Source organism: Pelodiscus sinensis, chromosome 31 (genome assembly GCF_049634645.1).
Source record: "Pelodiscus sinensis isolate JC-2024 chromosome 31, ASM4963464v1, whole genome shotgun sequence".
In the NCBI taxonomy this organism is placed as follows: domain Eukaryota; kingdom Metazoa; phylum Chordata; order Testudines; family Trionychidae; genus Pelodiscus; species Pelodiscus sinensis.
In genome coordinates, this window is record NC_134741.1 from 9048512 (window position 1) to 9070041 (window position 21530).

The window sequence follows — 21530 nt, forward strand, 5'->3', positions numbered from 1 at the left end:
CAGTGCATAAACAGCCCCTCCCCCTCCATGCATGGAGCTTGTGGTGGCAGGATGCTCTTGTGCTGCCCAGCCTGGCCCTGCCACCACCGCTGGCATGCAACCCAGGGTCCCCTGGGGCAGGCCATGCAGAGCCCCACAGCTGCATGGGGAAGGGCACTGCTGACAGGTGCTGTGGAGGTTAATGCAGCCCCAGGGAACTGCTGCAATCTGCCAGGAGCCAGGCAGGCAGTGCCTGATGGCAGCTGCCCCACTAGCTCAAGCCTTAATCCAGTCCTGATGCCAACAGTAACAGCCCCACTGCTGGTAAATCACAGAGGCCCTTGCTGCCCGAGGAAGAGGTGTGGGCAAAACGCAGACCTCGCTGTGAGCAGGATTTGAACCTGCGCAGGGAAACCCTATTGGATTTCTAGTCCAACACCTTAACCACTCGGCCATCACAGCTCTGGGCAAAGTGGATCCAGGGAAACTGATAAATAATTCCAGTGCACAGCCCTAATGTCACCTGCCACAGAGTTCACACAGCAAACCATTGCAACAGCTGTGCAGAGGAGTCCCGGCCGTTCTGCTTCAAGGTCTTCCCTCCTCCTTCTTGGTCTTCCTTTCCCTTTCCCTTCCTCTTCTCTTCTCCCCTTTTCCTTCTTCTTGCTGGTCTCCTTCTTGGACCCCAGTTTATAAAGAGAAAGTCAAGTACTGCTTAGTTCTACCTTAACCAATTATTTTAGTATAATTTCACTATCCAGTCGGCTAAGATCGAGCGCTTCCAGCCTCTTGGAGAGCCATGTCACAGGCACAAGCCCCCAGAGACTCCTCTGGCCCTTCCAGGGATACATCGCAGGAGCAAGCAAGTGGCAGCGAGTGCTGGGCACTCTCATGGTAGGGGCCAGAGATAAAGCTGTGGTCCCAGGAGGAGTCTCTGCAGGCCCTGCAGTCCAGGCGGAGGAATGCAGATATTTATGGCTGAATGGATGATGGCCTTGCAAAGAAAGGCCACCTCCCCCCACCCCAGACCAAGTCAGAGCCAAGGTCAAGGAATTGTGGCAGGGGTATGTGAGGACCTGTGAGCGCAGTTCCCGCACTGGGGAAGCATCGCAGCACTGTGCATACTGTGAGGAACTGGACCAAGTCCTGGGGATTGGGAAACCCTGTCTCCAGGGACAGTTGTGGAGTCTGGGATGGAGACACCTGGGCAGCAGCGGCCGCAGCTTCAGGATGACAACCCAGATGACCAGCAGCTCCAGGATGAGGAGGAGGATTCCAGGAACGTCGTGACCCTCACCCTGGAACCGGTCCCCCAGATGCAGGAGGCCTCCCAAATGTCCTCGGGGACCGGGGAGGGAACATCAGGTGAGTGCTGTGAGGTTGCAACACACACAGGGCAGGCGGGAGCACAGGGGATTATGCGCTATAGTGACGTGTCTTGCTGATTGTACGTGGGGGGACACCACACATGTGTGACCCCATAGAGGGCCATCCTCCCCCCGCCATGTGTGCAAGGCACCACCTGCTCCTGCAGACAGTGCAGCCAGCGGCTAATTTCCTAACACTGGATGCAAACAAGCAAGTGTAATGGGGGTGTAGCTCAGTGGTAAAGTGTTTGACTATAGGCAAAAGGGTCCCTGTTTCAACTCCAAGTGTCCCCTGAAATGTTGATCAACTTCTTTGAAACCTTTGCATCTCCAGTTGCATCTCACTCTGCATTTCTGATGTGCAGAGATTACTACAACCCCCTGGGCTGTGTCTATGCTGGGTCACTTATTCTGGAAAAGCAGCTGCTTTTCCAGAATAACTTGCCAGCAAACCCATCTCAGCTAAAACAAGTTAAAATCTGCTGTGTCTGGTTTCGATTCCCATCAGTTCAGCAAGGGTGTGATCTGAAAGTCCTTGGTCTACCTCGGCTGTGCTGTGCAGAAGAACAAGAATCACACCCAGTGGGGGAGGAATGGCCACTATCTTTCAATCTTCCGGAGTTTGATTTAGCAAGTCCAACTAAGACTCACTAAATCAAATTCAGGGGGTACCCCACCAGCTTCCAGTACTTCTGCTCTTTGCTCCCTTTGGGTTCCTGAAGTAGGGACACAGACAGGCTCAACTGCCGGAGGCCAACTCTAGCTAGGTAGGGTATGTTTATAGGGGTATGTTTACACTTGCACCCTCTTTTCCAAAAAGGGATGCAAATGTAAAGATTGAAAACTGTAAATGAAGCCACCAGGGACACAGACAATGGGCCTGCAGAAAAATGAAACAGCTGAGCACTTTGCAGAGAACAGGCCAGAATCCTGCTGGGAGAGGCTCCATCATGCACAGACTCTGCGCAGGGCCAGACTGCTGGGAGGAGGCTCTGGCCATGGACTTTCCTCCCTCTCTGTTACCTCCTGCACCTGGGGCTGAAAGGGACGTGGGCTGCAGTCTGGTCCTGCCCAGCTGCCTTCCCCAGTGGGAGCAGAAAATACTCATGGAAGGGCTCACACATTGTCCCCAATGCACTCGCCTGAGGGCCTGAATTCTTGCTGCCCCTGGGTGCACCCAAATGCCCTTCTGGGGGGGCAGGTTCCCCAGCTCACACCCCTCCTGTCACACAAAGCTTGCAAATGGGGTTGATTTTCCTCCATCTCTCCTTGCTGCTGCGCTAAAAGAAATCCTGAACCCGAACCCTTCTCCTGTCACTGGAGAGATGGCCCTGTGCTGGGATATGAGAGAGTATCCCAGTGATGCTCCTCGCAGCCCAGGATAAGAAGGGGGCTCTGGGTGGAAGGAACCCAAGTAAAACAGGTCCCAATGGGCATGAACTGGGCACCAGCTTGGCCCAGTTGAGTGAGGGGAGGTTGGTCCCATGGTGTCAAGGGCAGCGCTCAGGACTCTGCTGCTGCTGGCAGGGAAGAAGCTGGGAGGCAAGGTGCTGGCAGCAAGAGATTCCGGCTTCTCTTTGCCCTGGGTCTGCCGGCCACCAGCCACCTGAACCGACCCTCAAACCAGCTGGACTAGCCAGCCCACGTCACAGTGAGTCGCTAGTGACCCTGTCAGAGAAGAGCCATTGGCAGCTTCAGAGACGTTCCTGCAGCTGCCTGAGGTGCCTCTCTTGAAAGGGCCACTGGTGAGCTGCTTTTTTTAGGCCGGCTAGCTCAGCTGGTTAGAGTGTGGTGCTAATAACGCCAAGGTGATGGGTTCAAGCCCCTTGCTGGCCAAGGGGTGTTAGGTTCAATGACTTCCCTTTCTTTAGTTGCCTGCTATGGACAGGGAAACAGAAACAAGCAAAAGGCTGAGAGCTTTGCAGGAAGCAGGGCAGAGATCTGGTAGGGGGAGGCTCCAGCCTGCACAGCCCCAGTGGCTAAAAGGGTCTGGGCCTGGCTTCCTGTCCCCAAAAGCAGGCGACCTGATGCCCAAATTCCTGCTGCTGCAGTGGCTACCTCAAGGCACCAGCTGGGGGGCAGGTTCTGGAGCCCAAGCCACACGGGGAGACTCAATATGACCAGGAGGCCTGGAGCGTGTGAGCCCTGCACAGAGGCTGCTGCTGGGGGCCTGCTTCAGTGGCCCAGCAGCTCAAGTTCCTCTGAACCAGCTTCTCCCCCTTGAGCCCCCCCCCAGCGCTGCTGAGGCCCCTGACATGAGGCAGTGGGGCCACCAGAGGAAGGTGCCAGCCTTAGCCCTTCCTCCCAGGGTCTTTCCCCAGCCCCTCCCCAGTTCTACATTCCCCACATAAAAACCAGAGAGTTTGTTCTTTCAACAGGGAAAAGTCCTGTTTGTGTTACCAGTGGGGGGAGGGGGAGTGGGAAAGGGGCTGTGTTGGGGGGGGGGGAGACACAGAGGGCAAAAAATGAGGAGTAAAGTTAGTTGGAACCAAGGGGCTGGGTTTGAGCTACTGCAGAAAAAAGGACTCTGCCCCTGGAGCTGCCCTGTCCTCTCCAGAGCCCTTAGGTTGGCACCGGGGAGGCCTGAGCCCAGGCAGTGCCCAGCCAAGGGGGAGGGAAGGGCTGGGGGCTGTTCTGAAAGGCTGCTGGCACCATTAGACCCTTTTTTTAGCAGTGAGGGAGAGGTGGGAAAGGGGCCCTGAGTTAACCTCTTGGGTCACAGCTGCTGTAACATGTGGCAAGAAAGTTGACTATGGAGTTGTTTGGTAAAAGTTGCCAGGGGCTTCCCTGACTGGGAATGGAACCCAGGCCACAGCAGTGAAAGTGCTGGATCCTAACCACTAGACCATCAGAGACACATAAAGCATGTCTCCTTGCTCACCTACACTAGCCTTTCACAGGCCATTTAATGTCCACTTCAGGATGGGGGGGGGGGTCCATTCTCCCTTGCCCAGAGGGGACAAGAACAGCCAAATAGAACATCAAAGCAGCCAGACTGGGCCAGGCCAGTTTGCCAGACCAAATAACTAGCCCCCCCGCTCTGGAGTCTCTGCCTCTCATGGGCCTTCTCATCCTCAGGCTCCTCTTTGTCTCCAGAAAGACCCTGCTCTGCTCCAGCCACCTCCCTCCGGCTGTCACTTCTAGAGCAAAATGCTTCCCTTCATTCTGACTTTGCACACCTGGGATTTTAGCACTCAGAGCTGCACCTAACACCAGCATTGGCTAGTGAGGGGTCTGAACAGCTCCTGCAGAGAGGGAGAGAGAGAGAGAGAGAGCCACTGTGGAGCATCCTTGTCAACTGTCTCAGAAAGCAGAGGAATGTAAATTCTTTGTCAGGTGGGACAGTGCCAGAGACAGAAATTCACCTTCTAAATGTCCCTTCTTCAACTTTAGCTCCTGATTAAGCCCCTTTGAAGAAGCCAGATACACAGGAAGGGCTGATCACACCCCTCTGAAAATCAGCTTTCCATGGGTATCTGTAGCTGGCTCCAAGTCATGGGACTTGAAATCTCATCTAGCTCCTGAAACCAGGGAAGTGTCTCCCACCGCTGCAGCCTCCTGAGGCTCTATGGCCCTGTCTGTACAGCAGGGACAGCAACACTCACAGCCCCACAGGGGGGTCCCTGGCCTAGCAATGTGGCCCCCTGAGCAGCCTCTGATGTTCCCTGTGTGAGCCCCAGAACCAGCCCTGAGTGAGGGGGACAGAGGGAGAGCAGCTCACACATGCCAAGGGGCTGGCCAGGGGCAGGACATGAGCCTGCAAGGCAGCAGTGACATCACAAGAAACTTTTGCAGAACCTCAGCTCATTGGCTGGGAGGCAGTGACCTCACAGAGGGACCATGGCAACAGTCAGGTGGGACAGGCTGCAGGGCTGGGGCATCTCAGAGACCCCCATGGCCTGGCTGCCTGAAGCCTCCTTTGTGAGGTTTCCCCTTGAGGGCAGAAGGGATTGAAGGTCCCAGCTGGGAGTGTCTCTGTGGAGATTTCCCCTGTGGGGCAGGCAGGGTTGCAGGAGAGGCTGGCACTGAACCTCTGAGAGAGGCAAGAGAAAGGGCTGCAAACACCCGATGAGGATGGGATTTGAACCCATGCGTGCAGAGCACAATGGATTAGCAGTCCATCGCCTTAACCACTCGGCCACCTCATCTGAGCTGTTATAATTTGCTTTAAATCACCTGAAGTCAGCACTTCAGGGAATCTTTCTGCCACTTGCTGACTGGCCAAGGACACCCAGGGCGGGAAGGTTTTTGCTTTTCACAATGTTCCCTGGGCTGTTGTACAAAGCTCAGTGCTGGTAACAAACCCAAATACCCCCTGGCTACACCTACCCTGCAGGCTTCTTGCTCAAGAACTGTTTTGTGCAAAAGGTCTTGCCCAACAGTGTGTCCACACTGCCATGTGCTGTTGCACAAGAGAAGTGCTTTTCTGTAAAAGCAGCCATGGCAGTGTGGACGCTTTCCTGCGCAGGAAAGCTCTGACGGGCATTTTAGATATTCGGCTTTCTTGAGCAAGAAACCCCTGTTGCCCATCCACACTGCCTCCTTGTGGGCGAGTTCTTGCACAAGAAGGCTTATTACTCGTGGGGAGAGCAATAACTTCTGTGCAAGAAGCCCTGTTGTCTGATGCTGCACTATAAATTTACTTGCGCAAAAATGTGCCTTCAGTGTACACGCTCTGCAAGTTTTTACACAAGAGCAGTTGCTCTTACACAAAAAGCCTGCAGTGTAGACGTAGCCCTGCAGTGTAGACACAGCCTGAGAGAGACATGGAAAGGAAGTGGCCAGAGCCTCCCCCCAGCAGGCTGGCCCTCAACAGGACGGGCACGTCTACACAGCACCCTCACCTCAAGTGAGCTGTGAGCGGCTGCCCGGGACCCCAGGGGAAGGTGTGTGGGGAGTTTCCAAGGCAACAACAGCTACAAAGTTTCATAATCTACACTCATGTGACTGTGATTTATTCCTCCACTAACAAGTGTCTCTGAAGGGATGAGAAATGCAGGGCCCAGGTGCAGGGAGCCGGGTCACATTCTGCTTCCTGAGTCTCAGTCCTGGCTGAAGCCTAGCGACAGAGAGAAGAGGCCAATGCAAACAGCCCCATGGCCGTGAGGGAGGCAGTACGTGGGTGGGTGAAGCAGGAAGCTGGGGGCAGAGTTCAGCTCTAACTCACTAGGGTTGCGTCCCATAGTTCAAAATAATCAATGCGCCTATTTTGAAATAGCTTATTTTGTAATTTGGGGCTGGCTACACAGCACTTCGAAATAAATCCCCATGCAGGGACGTTGTGGGCTCTGGAACAAGGTGGGTGAGGCAGCAAACCCTTTTGCAGGCAGGGGAATTAGCTCAAGTGGTAGAGCGGTCGCTTAGCATGCGAGAGGCAGTGGGATCGATGCCCACATTCTCCAATTACAGCTCTCTCCTTTAAATTCAGTGGCCCCCTCCCTCTTCTCTCCCAAAAGAGACAGACCCCCCCAGCAATTGCCATGCTGCAAAGCAGAGAGTGGAGATATCAAATTCAAATTCACCAGCCCATGAGGATCTGGGGTGCAATGGAAAGCATGTTGGACTTCTAAGCTGTAGTGGTTAATGTGAGTCCAGCTAGACATTCAAAGGCTGTGGGTTCCAGTCCCACCAGAGTCACTTTAGCTGCTTCCTCATTTCCAGGATGCAGGTTTTACAGACCAGTCAATCCTTAGGCTGACACTGGGGTGGGCTGGCATCCAGCCAATTCCCAGCAGACCCCAGTGAGGGTGGAGGGAAGGGCTGGTCCTTGGGGTTAGGGCTGGGGGTTGTTCTGAAAGGCTGCAGGTGCCGTTAGACCATTTTGTCCCTCCCTGTCTCCTACTAGTGCTGAGCAACACTCAGGCTGTAACACAGCTGCCAAACATCCTGGACAGTTAATAATGAGCCAGACGGGTTTGTTGGCAGCTCAGTGTGCGGAGCCTTAGATGAAACATTTAAAGGTCCCTGGCTCAATCCCAGGCTTTGCCATGTCTCTCAGTGCAGCAGGGCCCTCTCTGCTCCCCTTATCATGCTCGTGCCCTGTGACATCCCCTCACCCATCCTGGCAGCAGCCCATCTTTGCTTCTAAACCTCCCTCAGATTGGCTGCTTCTGCTTCCTTGGCTAAAGTCCCTCCCCCTGTGCGTGTGGCTGGCAGGGATTGCTAGAGGGATCCATTTACATGTAGCTTCACTGAAGCCCCCCTCATTGGCCTGCGCCCAGGTCAGACCATGTGTGTTAAAGGGCCTCAGGGAGCACAGAGCAGAGGGATCCCCTCAACACACACACACAGTCCCAGCCCCAAGCCTCCCCCATATCCCAGATCCTGTGCCCTGACTTCTCTACCCTCCCACATCCTCACCCCTGCCCTGAGCCCCCCCCCCCCACTCTCACACACTCCCCAAATCCCTGCCTTGAGCCTCCCACACTCCACATTTTAATTTCTTACAGGTACTGTCCTATCACAACCCCTCCCCCCACTTCCTGCCTTGAGCCTTCCCCTCCCTCCTGCCCAGCCCAAAGGGAGGTGCCCAATAGAACAGGCCCTGTGAGAAATGTGTCACTTTCACCCCTGGGAGCAGCTCAGCCAGGCAAAGGGGCAGCCTGGGGCAGGACATTAGCCCTGGAGGGCAGGGGTGGGTGTGGCAGTGACATCACAAGGGCCTTTTGCAGCCCCTCAGCTTATTGGCTAAAGGAGGTTGGGAGGTGATGACCTCACAGAGAGTCCACGACAATGGCCAGGTGGGAAAGGCTGCAGGGCAGGGGCCATCTCAGAACCCCCCCATGGCTTTGCTGCAGGGAGTCTCCTTGAGATCTGCCCTTGAGGCCTTTTTGGAGCCTTCTCCTTTCCCACGACTGACTGACCTAGAAGGCCGACGTCTCTGTGGAGAAGGGAAGAGCTTCCAAGAAGACCATTGTACACGCAGCAGGGGATTTAGCTCAAGTAGTATAGTGCTTGCTTTGCATGTGAGAGATAGTGGGATCGATACCCGCATTCTCCAATGAGGGGAGAAATTTCCAATTTTTCTTTTTGCCAGCCAGGGGGCTAAGTGGCTCCAGTAGCCCCCCCCCCCCCAGCCCCGGCCCCCACTTCCTACTTGCTCTCCCCAAAAGCCAGCCACGTTGGGGCAGAGAGCTGCTGGACACCAGCCCTCCTGGGCCAGGCAGTGGCAGGAGCACTGGAGGCAGGTTGCAGGTGGGGCAGAATTAGCTCCATTGGAAAAGTGCTGCCTTTGCACATGAGAGGTAGCAGGATTCATTCCCATCTTCTCCCACCTACTCGCTGGTGCTGAGGGGCCGGCCCCTTTCCTGCTGCCCCAACTCTTATTCCCACAATGCACTTTGTGCAGGGGCCGCTGGTCTTTCTGCCAAGGTGCGTGGCTGGGAGCCAGGACTCAGGACCCTTCCTAAAATATACAAATCCCCGCCCCCCACGACCCTCTGTTCCACTCACACTGTCTGGCTGCTGCCCACATGGAGCTCAGGGGCCAGGTGGGTGACTTGCCTTGCAGCTGTGACAGCATCAGACCCCTGCCACCCGCCTGCTCAGTGTGGAGACCAAGCCCATGGGTAGCACCTGGGATGTGAGTTACACAAAAGCCTCCTGTTCCTTGTCCAGTTCCCAACATTGGCTGCAGATGCCAGTTTCAGTGGGGGTGTAGTTCAGTGGTAGAGTGTTTGACTGCAGATCAAGTGGTCCTTGCTTCAAATCCAAGTGCCCTCTTGGAAAATTTCCTTCTAGTGGAAATATTTTCCTTTCCAGTTCCATCACACTCTGGCTTTACATTGCTTGAGGTTCTTGACATTAATAAGAACCCTTAATGCAGAGCTACTCAACTTTGGAAGCCCTGGTGGTCACAATGAATGGCATTTAACCAGGATGGACAGGGCAGGTGTCCCTAGTTAGTGTATTCCAGGAGCTGGGAATGGGTGACGGGAGGGATCACTTAACAAGTGTCTGTCCTGAGGATTCCCTCGGGACAATGAAATTGGCTGCTGTTGTGAGACAGGATCCTGAGCTAGTTGGGCAACTGGCATGGCCCAGTCTGGCTGCTTTGATGTTCTGTTTGGTTTCTGTTCTTGTCCCCTTTGGGCAAGGGAGAATGGACCCTCATCACCCTCATCCTGCGAAAGGCTAGCGTAGGTGAGCAAAGAGGCATGTGTCAGGTGTCTCCGGTGGTCTAGTGGCTAGGATATAAAACTCTTGCTGGTCTGGTCTTGGTTTGATTCCCACTCAGGGAAACCAGCCTGATGTTTCACATGGCCACTGTCTAGTCATTTTTCTCACCTCATTGTCACGTTACAGGAGCAGCAGCTGTGACCCAAGAGGTTACTTCAAGCTCCTTCTCCCCACTCCCAAGGCAACACTTGCTAGTTTCACATGGGGCAGAGCTGGGTGACTCAAACTGCCCCTTCTCTCTCCTGCATGGGCAGTGCTACAGGAAGAGGAAGAGGGGCTGACACTCTACTCCATGCTTCCTTTTCGCTGTTTCATCTCTCAGGGCTTGTTTCTTTTTCCTTGTTCATAGCAGGTAGCTATGCAAAGGCAGGGCACCAAACCAAACAGCCTTGGCACCAGCATGGTGCTTGAACCCACAACCTTGGCATTACTAGTATCAAGCATTAAGCACCTGTAGCCAGACACAAAACCCCATCTTGTTTTTCCACGAGACCCATCTTGTTTCCCCCCCCCCCCCCCCCCCCAGAGAGCAAGAGAAAGGCAGTCAGCCTTTGATGCCCTGGGAACACAGGTTTGCTGCCTGTCCCTGACTCTACCATAAACAGAAACCAGACAGTAAATGGGCTAGCTGACGACCCGGGGCCTCCCGTTGCCCTGATGGCTAGTACCAGTAATTGACACGCCTGCACTGTCCCAGAGAGGAATCTTCGCCCATCACATACCAGAGGTGCCCATTGTCTGCATTTTCCCAGGTGTGAATTATGCTTTGCACCCTTCGTGGGAAACTTGGCATTCAAAGCCATTTTTCCTAATTGGCCACTTGAGCCCAGGAAGAAGCCTACATGACCCAAGGGGTATAAAAGAGGTTCAGCAGCCCACCCCATTTGAGCTCCAATCATCTATACCTGCTGGCAGGTATTGATTGTCTCCCGAGGTCTGTGGGACGCCCAACCTCGCCCTACTTCTTCCCGAGGGATTGAGAGAAAGACGCTGGCCACGCCAAGTCTGGAACGCAGGGGTGAGAATATATACCTGCTATGTGTCTATTTTGCATGCATTTAATAAGAGCTCAGAGAACCAAAGGGTTTCATGGTACCTGTAAGTAACTTATTAGTGTAATTTCTGTCCTGTCCTTTGTAGTGTCTGTGTTATCTGTAACACAGAAGTAGCATTTAACAACTAAGTTTACCCTGTAACAATAAATAGTAACTGTTTAAGCTTTAACCTGACTCCTTCAGTTGCTGTAACAGAACCAAGCACAATTTAAAAGAACTTCAGCCGGTCATAAGGGACTCACTGCCCTGACCGTCGGCTGACAGAATTGGCGTAGTCGGCAGGATTGTGCTACTGGTTCACATACAGCAACAAGAAGCCTGTCATGATAGACATGGATTTTAGTGGTATAGAGAAAGGGTTTGCCCAGGAAGGTTGGGGCAACCCAAAATTGGATAGAGAAATGTTAGAAGAGGATTGGGGAAATCCTGAGGATTTGTGGGTGCAGTTCTGTAAGTATAGAACTGCCTGTAAGCTAAAGAATGGGACAAAGCCTGAGTCTGTGGAAAGGAGCCACTTTCCATTTAGCAAGAAAAACAGGATCAGGCCCAGGCAAGCAGGCAGGTAACAGATAAGATTGAAAGCCTTGTGGAGAACTGAGAAAAAGGCTGTAAGTACTGGAAATCTAAATCCTTAAGCATACTTACAAGAGTAATATCTGAAACAAGGCCAGTTTTTATTTTAGAGATAAGAAAGTGTTTTAAGAAAAGAGAAACAGAGAATTTAAACTCTGAAGAGAATGGAGAGAATTGAGCAGTTGTGCAAATGCTAAAATGGTGTAGATAGAAAATTGTGGTTTCTTTGCAGCCATTCTGAAGGAAAAATGGGCCCTTTTTCCAAAGGAATGTCTGTAAATAATCCAGGCAAATTTGACTCAAATTCGTACATTTGATTAGAGAGACTGCTAAAAGAACTCTAAAGGGAGGGGGTTCTATTGGAACTGAACTACCCCAATGAATAAAAAGGGAATGTAATTGTTGTACAGCTATGTAGAAATAGTGTAAGAAAGGTTCAGAGAGAATGTATGTGTATCTGTGTGTAGATATATATATATATAGTGTAAATAATATGAAGTTTTCAAGGTCCAGTAATCTTGTTTGTAGGTTTAAAACAAATTGGTTTGGTAAGACCATTTTAGTCCAAGTTGTTTAATGAAGGTACAGGAAAACTGTAAGCATAAAGAAAGAGTTACACTATATGCAAAGTTTAATGTGGCTAAGTAGTGTTGTAAACAAAGATTGCACATTTTCCTGTAAACTATAGAATGAATAAAAACTGCAAACAGACTAAAACGCTGTGAAAGCTCCAGGAGCCACACCAGGTTGTGATTTCCTTTGTGGTGCAAATGCCCTAGCTGGCAGCACAAAGAAGCTTTGCAGGTAATAGCTAAGTTTGATTAGCAAACTACCTGCGACCAGAAAGTTCAAATTGTAGCCCTCCAGAAAGAAAGAAAGAAATAGGAGGTTGGGTATACTAGGAAAAGTTTAAATGTAAGCAGTCTTTTGAGAAGGCAGAGAGAAGACTGAGAAATTGGCATTTGTAAAGATGTTACCCGTTTTGAACAAAATCTTGCAAAGGTTCGAGCATAGCCCTTGGTCTGATCAAGTGTTAATTGCTATCCATACAATTTCAGACCTAGAAGACAAATTGACTAACTTTGTGGATATGTAAACCCTCAACTTCAAAGGAGAGGGAAACAGCTGCAGCTTTTGTCTTCTATGGAAAACCTGTAATGAGGTGTTCTTCAAAACTGACTGAATAAGAATGCAAACATGAAACTGGAAAAATGTAAAAGCCTCTGCTGCAGAAGTGGAGAGGTAGAAATGCATGTCCCTCAGTACCCAGACAGAGCAAGATTCCCTTAAGGATGGGTGCTGAGAGTTAAAGCAACTCTCAGATGTATTTATTTTTCTTCCCTCAGGAATATGCTTAAGAAAAGGACCAGGAGGTATGAGGCTTAGGGAACAAGCTCACCCTCCCTTACCAAATTAATAGTAGACAAACATGTGTCATTGTAAAAAGTCATTTAGCAGGAATTAGGATGGACCATAAGAAGGGGAAGGCAAAAAGTTTGGAGCCCTATAGGCATAGTTGAAGGAATAAGGAAAGTAGAGCAAACATTGGAAAGTTACTAGGAATGAGAAACGTTTTTCTTTGAAAGGACAAAGCAAGTGATTTGAGGGAATGTAAAGATAAAAGGTGGACTCCATGGGAGTGTGGAAGGAATTAAGTGATGGTTGTAATATGTGAAGGGAAATCTTGTTTTAAAAATGACACCTTGTTTCTTTGCAGCCTCTTCCTTAAGCACTGTGCAAACGATCTATGCAAAGAAACAATCAAATGTAAACATTTTGTCTATGGACACCTTTGTTAAATCTGCAAAGGAAAATTAAGGATTCTACTAAAACTTAATTGGTTAACTGCATAAAGGAATGAGCTCTATATATTGTAACTCTATTTTGTGGATTTCAAATTAACTAGTTTTATTTTGTTTTGGATAATGTCCTCTTGCTTAAAATTGCAAACAAACAAGGCACAAATTGGTTAGTGCTTCTGTTGGGCATTCAACTCTTAAGGACATTTAACTTTCTAGAAACCAAATTATTAGTTTAGAAATTCAAGCTTTGAAACTTAACTGTCTTTTTCAAGGCTGAGTTGATAACACTTTTGGCTTGCTTTTAAATTCAACATTATATGTAAATACAGGCTGCCTGGTTATTTCAAAGGAAAGTGGACAGGGAAGGCTGTTGCTGTTTCAGCAGACACATCCACTGCACCCCTGTCCACAAACATAGAAGGAACAGCTCAGCTTGCAGAGCTGGCAGCAATCGATTAGCTTGTGAGGCAGGGACCAGTACCATCTACACTAACTCCTATGCTGTATGGGCTGGAGCCACCCAGTGGATAAATAACTGGGAAATAGGAAAGCCTGTTTGGAGATTGGAATATTGGAAATTGATATACCAGCATGCAACCTCACATGCCTTAAGCATAAGTCATGTGTCCAAAAGAAATAATACTCTAGCTGCACAGCTAAATAACCTAGCAGATGCAGCAGTACAAATTTTTGCTGCCCAGGTGGATTGGGAACACCTGTACATTTGGCTACATGAAACCTTGGGACACACAGAAAGCGATGAGCTAGTGCGGCAGGCACATGCCAGGGGGTGGCCTATCACCCACAAACAAGCCAGAGATCTGGTACAAGCTTGCACCCTATGTGCTGAACTCAGGAAACATAACAGAAAGGCAATGATTTGCCAGGCTAAGAGATGGAAAAAAAAAAATACTATGGGCAACCTGGCAAGTAAATTATATTGGTACACTACCCACCAGTAAGCAAGGGTGGAAGTATGTTTTAACTGGAGTGGAAATTGTTTCAGGAATTGGTTTTGCTTACTCAACCCCAGTGGCAACAGGGTTGTTTACAGTCATGGGACTAAACCACTTAATAGCCCTGGTCCCAACACCCCAGTTTGGGAACACAAACCCATTTACTGCACTCCTACAATGGAAAGGGAGTCTGGGCTAACACCAATAACCATTACTGAGGCTTGGATTGTATCCAAGACCGGCAAACCTTATGCTTTCTTACAGGAAACTGAGGCAATAGCCCTAAACAGTGCTCCAGTGGGACGGATCCCTCCCAATGCTGGTGTGGATCCGGGAAACCACCATGAACTTTTTGTATATATACATCGCTTGCTGTTGTAGCGCTTGCAACCACTGTTGTTAGTTACAGACTATTGAAATGAGACATGGTACTCCAACTCGCCATGGTCTTCTTCCTCATCCCAACTGCTACTGCTGTACCAGAACACCTTACTTGACTCCTCTACTGGACTGGGAATCGAGTTTGTCCCTCTCAGCCCAAATGACTGGTGAAACAAAGTGACATCTTCCGATGGGGACTGGTATGGTTCGATGACAGCGACTACCGCAATCCTCTAAATAACTCTGGGGGGAGGTCAAGGGGGGAGGCAAGGGAAGTGGCAACAAACGGTATGGGCTAAGACATGCTGTAACTAAAAATGTAAAGCCTCATGGCTAGATTGTCTAGCCCAACACCTAGGACTTTCGTTAACTCCCTTCCTTCACTCTATTGTAAATACTATATTAACCATTTTACTTGTTGTAATTGCTTGCTGCATGCTTCTATGTATTGTTAGGCGTTTTGTGTACACTGCTACCTCCTCTGCACAAATCTGGTATATGGCATTGGGAAGCGATCCTAATCAATCCCTTGATCCAAATTATCTGATCAGACCCTGCTGATAGGGCGATTTTAGCTTCCTCCAAGGAGGGCAAAGGGTGCTGGCATCACCGCCATCTTGCGTTCTGGGACATAGTGAGGCGTGTCAAGGGGGTGGAATGTAGCCAGACACAAAACCCCATCTTGTTTTTCCACGAGACCCATCTTGTTTCCCCCCCCCCCCCCCCCAGAGAGCAAGAGAAAGGCAGTCAGCCTTTGATGCCCTGGGAACACAGGTTTGCTGCCTGTCCCTGACTCTACCATAAACAGAAACCAGACAGTAAATGGGCTAGCTGACGACCCGGGGCCTCCCGTTGCCCTGATGGCTAGTACCAGTAATTGACACGCCTGCACTGTCCCAGAGAGGAATCTTCGCCCATCACATACCAGAGGTGCCCATTGTCTGCATTTTCCCAGGTGTGAATTATGCTTTGCACCCTTCGTGGGAAACTTGGCATTCAAAGCCATTTTTCCTAATTGGCCACTTGAGCCCAGGAAGAAGCCTACATGACCCAAGGGGTATAAAAGAGGTTCAGCAGCCCACCCCATTTGAGCTCCAATCATCTATACCTGCTGGCAGGTATTGATTGTCTCCCGAGGTCTGTGGGACGCCCAACCTCGCCCTACTTCTTCCCGAGGGATTGAGAGAAAGACGCTGGCCACGCCAAGTCTGGAACGCAGGGGTGAGAATATATACCTGCTATGTGTCTATTTTGCATGCATTTAATAAGAGCTCAGAGAACCAAAGGGTTTCATGGTACCTGTAAGTAACTTATTAGTGTAATTTCTGTCCTGTCCTTTGTAGTGTCTGTGTTATCTGTAACACAGAAGTAGCATTTAACAACTAAGTTTACCCTGTAACAATAAATAGTAACTGTTTAAGCTTTAACCTGACTCCTTCAGTTGCTGTAACAGAACCAAGCACAATTTAAAAGAACTTCAGCCGGTCATAAGGGACTCACTGCCCTGACCGTCGGCTGACAGCACCCAAGCCAGCAGCCCCACGAGAGGTCTGTTGGAAAACACACCCCAGACAGCTACAGGGACGTCTCTGCAGCTGCCAAGGGCTTTTCTCTGATGGGGCCACTAGTGACTCACTGTGATGTGGGCTGGCTAGTCCAGCTGGTCTGAGGCTTGGTCAAGCTCATCTTGCCCTACAGGGCCACTGGCAACAGCTGCTCTCTGATGTGCTGCTGTGGGGAAAAGCTTCCCTGACAGCTGCTGAACTAGCTTGGTGGGGATAGTGTTAAACTGAAGATTTAAAGGTGTCTGGTTCAATTCCTGGCTCTGGCAGGAGACCTTTGTTTCTGTGGCTGAGCTGTTGGTTGGGTCTTCTGTAGAGAAACCTGTCTGTCCCCCCTAAAAGGGCCTTGCCTGCTCTGCCTCATCCAAGGGAGGGGAAAAGAACTCTCCTTAGAAGTAGAGTCAACCCAGGGGCAGCTGCTCCAGTCCTCTGCTCTATAAGCTGAGCTATGGAGGGGCCTTTTGGGGGTGCTTCTCTGTCCAGGTGTGTCTGTCCACAAGGGCAGGATTCCTGCAATCGCCTTCTGCCCAGACTCACCCAGACTCACCCTCTTGGAAACAGCTGGTTGTAGAGGTGAGGACAGAGGGTCTCTGCCCATCTGCCAGTAGCTCCTGGGGTGGGGGGCAGGGCTTTGTGTGTTGGTATCACATGTGACATCACAAATGCACCAATGCACATGGCTTGACACCCCCTCCTGGAGCAGCAGCAGCAGCAGGCTGGGAGGGTGGCGGGAGGGTGGCGCGCTGGGATGGAACAGGCTGTCAAGCCTCTTTGGCTCCTGCCATCTGCTGCTACATGGCACCAAATTTTGGAAAACCCTGTTCTCTGGACACGTCCCTTCTGCCTCGTAGAAAGAGAGTCCTCTTCAGTCTGGACGTGGCACTGAAAGAAGTAGAAGGGGATTGACAGGGGATGGGGAGTGTGGGGAGAGTGTCTCAGGGGTTTGTTGCTTTGGTTAGAGGTGTGGCCAAAACACAGGCCTCATTGTGAGGAAGATTTGAACTTTTGCAGGGAAAGTGTATTAGATTTCAAGTCCAACACCTTAACCACTTGGCCATCACAGCTGTGAACTCAGTGGTATTTGGGCACCAGCAAACAAAAGATCTGAGGGCCACATTGTCATTCCCTTCGGTGGGGCCCTGCTAGACTGTAGCTGTGAAAGCTTAAAAATCAACAAATGGTCCTAGAATGAGAGAATCCTGCCTTGTGTCCATGTTTGCTGTCCCAGAGAGCGGCCCCATAGGTAAGCTGGCCCAGGCACCTGCCAGGTCCGGGGGAGGTGAGGGAGGCAGCCCCCAGTGGTGCCTGGCCAATGTGTCTGCTCTTCCCACCATCCCCCCTTATGTAGCTGGAGGCAGCTTCCTTCAGTTGAGCTTGGCCATGTCCTCACAGCAGGAAGCCAAAGGCAGCAAGAGCAGATTTCTGGCCCCTAGTCAGGTGCTCTCTGGTCTTAGTTGGACTCACTAAATCGAACTCCAGAAGGTTGACGGCAGCCCGTCCTCGTCAGCTGGGTGTGGTTCTTCTGCACAGCCCAGCCCTTAGAGACCAAGGACGTGCCAATGGACTTCTACATCACACCCTTGTTGAATTGCTGGAAACGCAAACCAGACACACAGCGGGTTTGAGCTGGTTCCAGCTGAGGAACAGGTTTGCCTGGTTTATGTGTATTGGTGCCAGAAAACATTAATGGTTTGTATTCATTTAAAGAGTCCACATACAACAGAAATCCAGGATGCAATAGAACTGGAGAGGTAAATGTTTCTATTAAAGGAAGATTTCCTAAGGGGGCACTTGAATTTGAACCAAGAACCACTTAATCTGCAGTTGAACACTCTGCCACTGAGCTACACCCCCACACAAAACACATACCTGTAGCCTGTATTGTGCACTAGGCAGGTGTCGAAGCAAAAACACGCTCCTCTGTGTTTAGGCAGCTAATGTACAGCTTTATTAATTAATAAAGCACAGCATGAGCCAAACGTGGTCACAGTAGAGCCGGGCCCAGTAAGGCTGCTAATACAATCAATCCTAGTATCTTTATACCCTTAGCCCAGGGGTGTCCAAACTTTTTTCAAAGAGGGCCAGATTTGATGAAGTGAACATGCGTGAGGGCCGACCATTTTGCCTGACATTCTTTGAACCATTAAAATTAAATGCAAATTAACTATTTTATGCAAAGTTTATTGCAAACGGCATACTTTTTATTTCGTCACATGGATGACAAATCTAAACAGGTGTTAAATCACTCTGCCTTTCATATCTGAAGGCCAGATGAAAAAAAAATCCAGGAAGCTGAAATATATGTCAGGAACATTGTAAAGTACATTACATATTATTGGTAATAAAGGTTGTCTGTCAACTTTTAAGTTCAAAAAATATGAACAGGAACATAACACCAAGTATACATGTTGTGTCCAAATATATTTATAACTGATTTAGACCAACTGACATTAACTGAGATTTTACAATGTATTCATCTCAATACATATGGATTCGTTGGGGGCCATAAAAGATAGATATTGCCAAATTACCTGTGGGGCCGTATTAAACCGGAACACGGGCCGCAATTGGCCTCCGGGCCGGACTTTGGACATGCCTGCCTTAGCCAAACAGTCTGACGTCAGGGCATCCAATTACAGAAATCCTCAATTAAATTTGGAAAAAAACAAAGCCTTATCAACAAGATGGTGGACAGGTACGAGGGAGTACATCTCCTGTCCCAACCAGCCCAATTAACACATACCAATAGCCCATCCTGTAGGCCTCTTCTCACGGGGTGACAGAAAGTTCACTCTTGTCTACGTGCTTGAGAGAAAAGCTGAAATGGTTTCTGATATACAAGATGGCTTCTAGCTAAACATAAAATAGCTTCTACACAGGGAACACGAGGCTTTTGTGTAACACACATCTCAGGTGGGATGGACTCTCACTGACCCCAGTCTGAGATGGACCCTAACGAGTGAATCCTGCTACCTCTGGGGTCTAGCAGCTTTTCACCCCAGCTTTGTGGGAGGCCAAGTAGGAAGGGGCCTCTGGAGGCTCATAGCCCCCTGGCCTGCTGTGTCTGTGGAAAGGGGGGAAGAGGACACATACCTCTCACTGGGGAACAGGGCGCATGGATTCCACTCGTTCCTGCAGAAAATGAAACAGGCTGAGCATTTTGCAGAGAACAGGCCAGAGCCCTTCTCCTGTCCCTGGAGAGATGGAAATGGGGCCGTTCCTTGTGGGGAAGGAAGTGGGTGTGTCAGGAGTGGGGTTACAGTTCAAACCTCTCCACAGACCAGAACCCCACATTAGCAAGAAAGAGCCTTGAGTCCGGCAGTGGAGAACACTTGGCTCCTGTTACTCTGAGATGGGATATTAGGAAATTTTCCCCATGCAGCCTGGCTAGCTCAGTGGGTAGAGCATGAGACTTTTAATCTCAGGGTCATGGGTTCAAGCCCCATGCTGGGCAGTGCCCTTCCTTAACTCACATTCTCAGCCTGTGAGCAATTGGCTCTCAGTTTTCACCAGGGTTTTAGAAAGAAAAAGTCTAGTCCTGGGGTCCAGCTTTAGTAGAACCAAAGAGAGAACCAACTGCAATTTCCATCTTCTGAGGAGAAGTGAAGAGGATTTTCTTCTCCTCAGTTCTAGCCACATCAACCCAGGGGGGAGAAAAAATAACCCTCCGCCCGCTGATTGTCCCCCATCAGCTTCTGTAGCTTCACCTCCTTCCACAGCAGCTCCAGCTTTGAGCTACAAATCTCAAGGGGCTGGTGAGGAAATTAGGCGCTTTCCTGAGAACAAGAGGTGGAGTGTTCACAAGGAGCATCCCCTTCCCCTGCAGAGCAGGGTGTTAGAAAGAGCTAGGAACAGAACAGTCAGCCAAGTTCCATCCTTTGAAAGGTGTTTCTGTGGTGTAATGGTTATCATGTTTGCCTAACACGCAAAAGGTCCCTGGTTCAAAGCCAGGCAGGAACACAGGGTCTTCTCTTATTGCGGTGCCCAGGTAACTGCAGCTGTTGCTGACCAGCCTGTTGATGAGCCCAACGCTCATGTGATGGGGGGTGGGGTAACTTCAGCTGATAATGCCCCTGGGTGCCAACCTGGGGAAGCCAGATAAATTAGGCCAGGCAGCTGCTTGTGCCTTGGCCTCCCCTGCCCTGGGAGGCTGGTGCATTGGTCCGGCTCTGCCTGCTGCCTCCCTTGTGTGACTTGCCCAGTGTAACAGGCCAAATGTCGGAAAAGCCTCTTCCCCCCCAAAAAAAAGCAGAAGAAAAAGCTGCACAAATTGGGTTTTGAAATGTGCGTAGCTTTTCCCAGAAGAGCAGTGTAGGGCAGACATAGCCTGAGTGTTGCTCAGCACTGGTAGGAGACAGGGAGGGATAAAACGATCTAATAGCACCTGAAGCCTTTCAGAACAACTCCCAGCCCCAACCGCGAGAACCAGCCCTTTCCTCCATCCTCACTGGGGTCCGCTGGGAACTGTCTGGACTCAAGCCCACCCCAGTTTCACCCTAAGGATTGCCTGTTCTGTAAAAGCTGCGCCCTGGAAATGAGAAAGCAGCTAAAGTGACACTCATGGGACTTGAACCCACAAATTTTGAATGTCTAGCTGGGCTCACGTGAATCACTGCAGCTTAAAATAGTGATAGAAAAGTAGCCATGTTAGTCTAGGGTAGCTGAAACAAAATACAGAAAAAACCAGTTTCTTGCCATTTCAACCAGAAAGGACATTATCTCAATGACTTAATTACCTGCCTCCTGCTTCAAAAGCCTTTTAAAATTGCACTTTAAAGGGAATCCTCTGAACTGTTATTCATGCTAAAATTTGACACTTTACGGCGGGGTCCTAACAAAGACTCTAGTTATCTTACCCATTACAAAGATAGCTTCCCCAATTATCACCTCTAATATCATTAGCTCACAGACATTTACCTTCCCCCCTGCATTTCCGTTCTGTTCTGAAATTTGATTTGTCCTTTTCATATGTGTTGGGTTTTTTAATTGTATCCTTTGGTATATATGGTTGTGACAATTTTCTTCCACTATGTGATCTGAGGAAGTGGGTCTGGCCCACGAAAGCTCATCATCTAATAAACCATCTTGTTAGTCTTTAAAGTGCTACATGGTCCTGTATTTTGTTGCAGCTTAAAAGTCCAACATGCTTTCCATTGCACCACAGAGCCTGATATCTCCACTCTCTGGTTTGCAGCATGGCAATTGCTGGTGGCAAAGAAAGGGGAGCCAGGTCTGTCTCTTTTGGGAGAGCAGGTAGGAAGCCGGGGGGGGGGGGGGGGAGGGATCACTGAGCCCTTGACAGTGAAAATAAGGGATAAGAGCTAAGCTGCAGTTGGAGAATGTGGGCATTGATCCCACTGCCTCTCTCATGCTAAGCAAGCGCTCTACCACTTGAACTAATTCCCCTGTTGTGTTTACCAAAGCCTTCTTGGAGGCTCTTCCCTTCTCCACAGCAACGTCTGTCATCTAGGTCAGTTAGTCGTGGGAAAGGAAAAGGCTCCGAAAAGGCCTCAAGGGCAACTCTTAAGGAGACTCCCAGTAGCAAAGCTATAGGGGGGCTCTGAGATGGCCCCTGCCCTGCAGCCTGTCCCACCTGGCCACTGCCATGGACTCTCTGTGAGGTCATCACCTCCCAACCTCCCTTAGCCAATAAGCTGAGGGGCTGCAAAAGGCCCTT

At 50.1% G+C, this 21530-nt stretch overlaps 1 protein-coding gene and 7 non-coding genes across 8 annotated transcripts in view; 5 read left to right on the forward strand and 3 right to left on the reverse strand.

Moving 5' to 3' along the window:
* The window catches only part of LOC142821521 (uncharacterized), a 414847-nt gene that overhangs the window by 112470 nt on the left and 280847 nt on the right, over positions 1 to 21530 (forward strand).
* TRNAS-AGA (transfer RNA serine (anticodon AGA)) lies at positions 360 to 441 on the reverse strand. Its single transcript has one exon. It is a non-coding gene; the product is annotated as a tRNA-Ser (tRNA).
* Positions 3109 to 3182, forward strand: TRNAI-AAU (transfer RNA isoleucine (anticodon AAU)). Its single transcript has one exon. It is a non-coding gene; the product is annotated as a tRNA-Ile (tRNA).
* Positions 4130 to 4201, reverse strand: TRNAE-UUC (transfer RNA glutamic acid (anticodon UUC)). Its single transcript has one exon. It is a non-coding gene; the product is annotated as a tRNA-Glu (tRNA).
* TRNAS-GCU (transfer RNA serine (anticodon GCU)) lies at positions 5413 to 5494 on the reverse strand. The gene has a single exon. It is a non-coding gene; the product is annotated as a tRNA-Ser (tRNA).
* On the forward strand, positions 8997 to 9068 carry TRNAC-GCA (transfer RNA cysteine (anticodon GCA)). Its single transcript has one exon. It is a non-coding gene; the product is annotated as a tRNA-Cys (tRNA).
* Positions 19235 to 19307, forward strand: TRNAK-UUU (transfer RNA lysine (anticodon UUU)). The gene has a single exon. It is a non-coding gene; the product is annotated as a tRNA-Lys (tRNA).
* On the forward strand, positions 19741 to 19813 carry TRNAV-AAC (transfer RNA valine (anticodon AAC)). The gene has a single exon. It is a non-coding gene; the product is annotated as a tRNA-Val (tRNA).